General features: G+C 41.5%; 1 non-coding gene across 1 annotated transcript; it reads right to left on the bottom strand.

Moving 5' to 3' along the window:
• Nucleotides 1-5,936: 5,936 nt before the first annotated feature.
• On the bottom strand, nt 5,937-6,056 carry Trnal-caa (transfer RNA leucine (anticodon CAA)). Its single transcript has 2 exons — nt 6,019-6,056; nt 5,937-5,982 (listed from the first exon to the last, which is right to left on the bottom strand). It is a non-coding gene; the product is annotated as a tRNA-Leu (tRNA).
• Between the last annotated feature and the right edge of the window lie 1,244 nt (nt 6,057-7,300).

Raw genomic sequence — 7,300 nt, 5'->3', positions numbered from 1 at the left:
AGGGCCGGCAGGCTCGAGGCCGGTGACTCCCATACGACAACTAAACACTCCAAGTGAGTTCCAATATAAAGGGCTCCGCAGGGCAACAAAGCTAATGAGACCGCTGTCCCCACCATCAACAAAAAACATCAAGGCCGCAGGGCCGGCAGGCCCGAGGCCGGAGACTCCCATACGACAACTAAACACTCCAAGTGAGTTCAAATATAAAAGGGCCCCGCAGGGCAAGAAACTTAGTATGACCGCTGTCCCCACCATCAGCAACAAACATCAAGGCCGCAGGGCCGGCAGGCCTGAGGCCGGTGACTCCATACGACAACTAAACACTCCAAGTGAGTTCCAATATAAAAGGGCCCCGCAGGGCAACAAAGCTAGTGTGACCGCTGTCCCCACCATCAACAACAAACATCAAGGTCGCAGGGCCGCCAGGCCCGAGGCCGGTGACTCCCATACGACAACTAAACACTCCAAGTGAGTTCCAATATAAAAGGGCCCCGCAGGGCAAGAAACTTTATAGTATGACCGCTGTCCCCACCATCAGCAAAAAACATCAAGACCGCAGGGCGGGCAGGCCCGAGGCCGGTGACTCCCATACGACAACTAAACACTCCAAGTGAGTTCCAATATAAAAGGGCCCCGCAGGGCAACAAAGCTAGTGTGACCGCTGTCCCCACCATCAACAACAAACATCAAGGCCGCAGGGCCGGCAGGCCTGAGGCCGGTGACCTGATACGACAACTAAACACTCCAAGTGAGTTCCAATATAAAAGGGCCCCGCAGGGCAAGAAACTTAGTATGACCGCTGTCCCCACCATCAGCAACAAACATCAAGGCCGCAGGGCCGGCAGGCCCGAGGCCGGTGACTCAAATACGACAACTAAACACTCCAAGTGAGTTCCTATATAAAAGGCCCCCGCAGGGCAAGAAACTTAGTGTGACCGCTGTCCCCACCATCAGCAAAAAACATCAAGGCCGCAGAGCAGGCAGGTCCGAGGCCGGTGACTCCCATACGACAACTAAACACTCCAAGTGAGTTCCAATATAAAAGAGCCCCGCAGGGCAACAAAGCTAGTGTGACCGCTGTCCCCACCATCAACAAAAACATCAAGGCCGCAGGGCCGGCAGATTCTAAGTCTAGGCCGGAGACTCCCATAAGACAACTAAACACTCTAAGTGAGTTCCAATATAAAAGGGCCCCGCAGGGCAACAAAGCTAGTATGACCACTGTCCCCACCATCAACAAAAAAACATCAAGGCCGCAGGGCCGGCAGGCCCGAGGCCGGAGACCCCCATACCACAACTAAACACTCCAAATGAGTCTTAGTGTCAAGAATCTTAGTGTGACCGTTGTCCCCACCATCAGCAAAAAAAAATCCAGGCCGCAGGGCCAGCAGGCCCGAGGCCGGTGACTCCCATACGACAACTAAACACTCCAAGTGAGTTCCAATATAAAAGGACCCCGCAGGGCAATAAACTTAGTGTGACCGCTGTCCCCACCATCAGCAAAAACCATCAAGGCCGCAGGGCCGGCAGGCCCGAGGCCGGAGACTCCCATACGACAACTAAACACTCCAAGTGAGTTCCAATATAAAAGAGCCCCGCAGGGCAACAAAGCTAGTGTGACCGCTGTCCCCACCATCAACAAAAAACATCAAGGCCGCAGGGCCGGCAGGCCCCAGGCCGGAGACTCCCATACGACAACTAAACACTCCAAGTGTTCAAATATAAAAGGGCCCCGCAGGGCAAGAAACTTAGTATGACCGCTGTCCCCACCATCAGCAACAAACATCAAGGCCGCAGGGCCGGCAGGCCTGAGGCCGGTGACTCCCTATACGACAACTAAACACTCCAAGTGAGTTCCAATATAAAAGGGCCCCGCAGGGCAACAAAGCTAGTGTGACCGCTGTCCCCACCATCAACAACAAACATCAAGGCCGCAGGGCCGGCAGATTCTAAGTCTAGGCCGGAGACTCCCATAAGACAACTAAACACTCTAAGTGAGTTCCAATATAAAAGGGCCCCGCAGGGCAACAAAGCTAGTATGACCACTGTCCCCACCATCAACAAAAAAAAACATCAAGGCCGCAGGGCCGGCAGGCCTGAGGCCGGAGACCCAAATCTACCACAACTAAACACTCCAAATGAGTCTTAGCGTCAAGAATCTTAGTGTGACCGTTGTCCCCACCATCAGCAAAAAAAATCCAGTAGGCCCGAGGCCGGTGACCCCCATACGACAACTAAACACCCAAGTGAGTTCAAATATATAAAAGAGCCCCGCAGGGCAAGAAACTTAGTGTGACCGCTGTCCCCACCATCAGCAAAAACCATCAAGGCCGCAGGGCCCGGTGAGGCTCCCATACGACAACTAAACACTCCAAGTGAGTTCCAAAATAAATGGGCCCCGCAGGGCAAGAAACTTAGTGTGACCGCTGTCCCCACCATTAGCAAAAACCATCACGCTTTCCCTAGACTTAAAATCTTTTTAGATTTAGCACACTTGCATATGACGTGCTATTAATTGCTATTAGCGCTAATAGCGCTATTAGCGCTAATAGCACGCTTTCCCTAGACTTAGAATCTTTTTAGATTTAGCACAATTGCAAATGATGTGCTATTATTTGCTATTAGCGCTAATAGCGCTATTAGCGCTAATTGCACGCTTTCCCTAGAATTAAAATCTTTTTAGATTTAGCACACTTGCATATGACGTGCTATTATTTGCTATTAGCGCTAATAGCGCTATTAGCGCTAATAGCACGCTTTCCCTAGACTTACAAACTTTTTAGATTTAGCACAATTGCATATGACGTGCTATTATTTGCTATTAGCGCTAATAGCGCTAATAGCACGCTTTCCCTAGACTTACAAACTTTTTAGATTTAGCACAGTTGCATGACGTGCTATTAATTGCTATTAGGGCTAATAGCGCTATTAGCGCTAATAGCACGCTTCCCTAGACTTAGAAACTTTTTAGATTTAGCACAATTGCATATGACGTGCTATTAATTACTATTAGCGCTAATAGCGCTAATAGCACGCTTTCCCTAGACTTACAAACTTTTTAGATTTAGCACAATTGCATATGACGTGCTATTATTTGCTATTAGCGCTAATAGCGCTATTAGCGCTAATAGCACGCTTTCCCTAGACTTACAAACTTTTTAGATTTAGCACAATTGCATATGACGTGCTATTAATTGCTATTAGCGCTAATAGCGCTATTAGCGCTAATAGCACGCTTTCCCTAGACTTAGAATCTTTTAGATTTAGCACAATTGCATATGACGTGCTATTATTTGCTATTAGCGCTAATAGCGCTATTAGCGCTAATAGCACGCTTTCCCTAGACTTAGAATCTTTTTTACATTTAGCACAATTGCATATGACGTGCTATTAATTGCTATTAGCGCTAATAGCGCTAATAGCACGCTTTCCCTAGACTTACAAACTTTTTAGATTTAGCACAATTGCATATGACGTGCTATTATTTGCTATTAGCGCTAATAGCACGCTTTCCCTAGACTTACAAACTTTTTAGATTTAGCACAATTGCATATGACGTGCTATTAATTGCTATTAGCGCTAATAGCGCTATTAGCGCTAATAGCACGCTTTCCCTAGACTTACAAACTTTTTAGATTTAGCACAATTGCATATGACGTGCTATTATTTGCTATTAGCGCTAATAGCGTTATTAGCGCTAATAGCACGCTTTCCCTAGACTTAAAAACTTGTTAGATTTAGCACAATTGCATATGACGTGCTATTAATTGCTATTAGCGCTAATAGCGCTATTAGCGCTAATAGCACGCTTTCCCTAGACTTAGAATCTTTTAGATTTAGCACAATTGCATATGACGTGCTATTATTTGCTATTAGCGCTAATAGCGCTATTAGCGCTAATAGCACGCTTTCCCTAGACTTAGAATCTTTTTACATTTAGCACAATTGCATATGACGTGCTATTATTTGCTATTAGCGCTAATAGCGCTAATAGCACGCTTTCCCTAGACTTACAAACTTTTTAGATTTAGCACAATTGCATATGACGTGCTATTATTTGCTATTAGCGCTAATAGCGCTATTAGCGCTAATAGCACGCTTCCCTAGACTTAAAAACTTTTTAGATTTAGCACAATTGCATATGACGTGCTATTAATTGCTATTAGCGCTAATAGCACGCTTTCCCTAGACTTAGAATTTTTTTACATTTAGCACAATTGCATATGACGTGCTATTAATTGCTATTAGCGCTAATAGCGCTATTATCGCTAATAGCACGCTCTCCCTAGACTTAGAATCTTTTTAGATTTAGCACAATTGCATGTGACGTGCTATTATTTGCTATTAGCGCTAATAGCGCTATTAGCGCTAATAGCACGCTTCCCCTAGACTTAGAATCTTTTTACATTTAGCACAATTGCATATGACTTGCTATTAATTGCTATTAGCGCTATTGACATGTTTGCAAATAAGGCACTAATAACTGCTAAAACGCTAAAAGTGGTTTGGTAATAGCAGTTTTAACGGATTTTTCATTAGCGTTGCTATTAGCGCTATAATGCATAGAGATGGCATACTAATTAAATGCTAATAGCATCTGTAGCATAATAGCGCTAATTCTGCTATAAGCCATCATCGCACCTTCCTCAGAAGTAGGGAAGTGAAATAGCTGCCATGTGTAGATGAGGACAATATTGTAAATTGCCAAATGTTCACAGGGCAGCTATTGCACTTACCCACTTTTGCCACTGAGTAGTCGATGTTAGGAATTGTGGCTTACTCAACAAAAGGTGTAAATACAAAGAAACTAGTAGTCATCAAGGAGGTCATCAAGCTTCAAAAATCTCATTATCAAAGACTCCGTAGATCTATTCTTTAACTCTCTCCACGCGGGTGTCGACTGCAGACGACAAGTTTCAAATTTTATTTGAATTTTTCAAAAATTTCAGAATTGTAAATTTTCATGACCATATTTGAAATCGGCATGAAAAATGCATTAAAATGAGTACAAACAAGCCTAGTATTGGTTCAGTGGTTCTTCATATAGCTCTTGATAATGTCGACTGCTCAGTGCTAGAAGTAGGGAAGTGCAATAGCTGCCATGTGTAGATGAGGACAATATTGTAAATTGCCAAATGTTCTCTGGGCAGCTATTGCACTTACCCACTTTTGCCACTGAGTAGTCGATGTTAGGAATTGTGGCTTACTCAACAAAAGGTGTAAATACAAAGAAACTAGTAGTCATCAAGGAGGTCATCGAGCTTCAAAAATCTCATTATCAAAGACTCCGTAGATCTATTCTTTAAATAACCGTGACAAGTGTGTACACACAAATAATGTTATAGTGCAAAATTATAACGTTTATTGAAATATATTTGCACACTGACTTTATTATTCGCAGCTTTACTATTATGAGGGTTGTGAAATGTAAAAAATTACGAATTATTGTACAAATGAAGGTAACAAAAGTGTCAGAAGTGAAATTTCCAATACAGAATTTTAATAATTTGTCATAAAATTTGTATTATATCGCGAATTTCAAAAAAATAAAATATTTGATATCACAAGGACATTAATTGCTCGTATTTAGAATGCAAATCGATACAGTGTTTAGAGAGTGCAGGCAAGGATGTGTTTAGAAACGTTATGTTTGGAATATGGATGTCAGATGTTTAGAAATTGAACATCATCACTGACCAATGTTCAGAAATTTGACACATGATGCATATTTAGCTTCTAAACGTGTTTACAAAGTGAAGGCAAAATTTTGTTTAGAAAAGTGTTTAATTTCTAAACACTGTTTTGCAGTGTATGTCTAATGTCTAAAAACATTTATCAATTTGTAATATCAACATAATGCCATATTTTTTAATATTTTAAAGAAATTTATGCAGATTATTAATCTTTTGCGGTAATTTCCAGACACAAAAAATAATTGTCAGAAGTGGGATTCGAACCCACGCCTCCATTCGGAGACCAGAATCCTCTATACAGCACACCATGCCGTAAGGATAAGTCCTTGAGTCTGGCGCCTTAGACCACTCGGCCATCCTGACACGATGACAACGTCAACAACAACTTAGAATATAAACTTATAAATAGAAACTCGAACAAAAATTAGTTTCTAGATATTTCATCATAAACATTGATAAAGGGAACAGCATCTTATATTCAGGACAAATCAGTACATCTTCACTTTAAACTGTTTTATATGCTAGTCTCAGATTGATCACGCTGAAATTCTAAGTTCAAATTATTTTTTTCACGGCAGTGAAATGATGCCACTTTCCCCCACATCTCATATGCACAGTTTATCCCTTACATATCCTGTGTCATGAATAGGTATGTAGCCCACCAGCCCACATGGTTAAGAGTCTTGGAAATAATTCCTAATATCTTATACCCCGGTTTGTATGCCTTTATTAATCTTGCTACACATGACAACTTACTAATTAGCCCTAACCCGGAAAAGAGTCTGTCCAGGAGTAGGAATTTTTTAGCCTTTTTTAGAAACTTGTTTTCAATTGGCTTATAGCCATCACATGATGACAATACACATAACTGATTGGTTAATCAAAACTAGCAGGGTCCATGGCCATGCCTGATTACAAAGTATTAAAACACATTCTGTATAGAAAACTGTGCAGCAAGCGATTTACTTCAGAAAATTACTACATTGCACAAAACTAAGTCCATTATCTATACTCTATAGTTAATTGAATGTTAGCTAATGTTTATTGACTCTTGTACCCATGTGTAGGCCTATCTACCAAAAAAACGTTGACAACGTAAAGAAATCAGCAAGTTTAAAAAACCCACCTCGGCTCACTTTTTGAAACTTGGTCCCATTTGTAAAAGGTACTGATTTAAACTTTATCATATTTACATCAATTTAAAACATTTCCAGAAGTGTTATGTATCTTTAATGTGCAGATGCGATATTAATTTGTAAGCTTTCTGGAACGACCTGAACGGTTATTATCTTGTTCTTGCATGATAAGCCAATATCTTTTTGTGTTTTGTTTTATAATATCATGATTAATGATTGAATTAAACGAATAACAAGTAGGCTTGTTTGTAATCTTGTTGGAATTGTATTCTGTTGAAATAAAATAAAAACACTGATTTGCTGTTGGTGTTCAAATGGGACCAAGTTTCAAAAAGTGAGCCGAGGTGGGGTTTTTTAAACTTGCTGATTTCTTTACGTTGTCAACGTTTTTTTGGTAGATTTCTTTTCTTTTTATGAATGTAGCCAAGCAGCTCCAAGCTTGGAAAGTCAGGTTATGAAGTGCACCATAAA

This window comes from Amphiura filiformis, chromosome 4, assembly GCF_039555335.1.
Source record: "Amphiura filiformis chromosome 4, Afil_fr2py, whole genome shotgun sequence".
NCBI classification, from domain to species: Eukaryota; Metazoa; Echinodermata; class Ophiuroidea; order Amphilepidida; family Amphiuridae; genus Amphiura; species Amphiura filiformis.
Note: the sequence above shows the minus strand (reverse complement) of the source record. Positions and strands in the feature narration are given on the sequence as shown.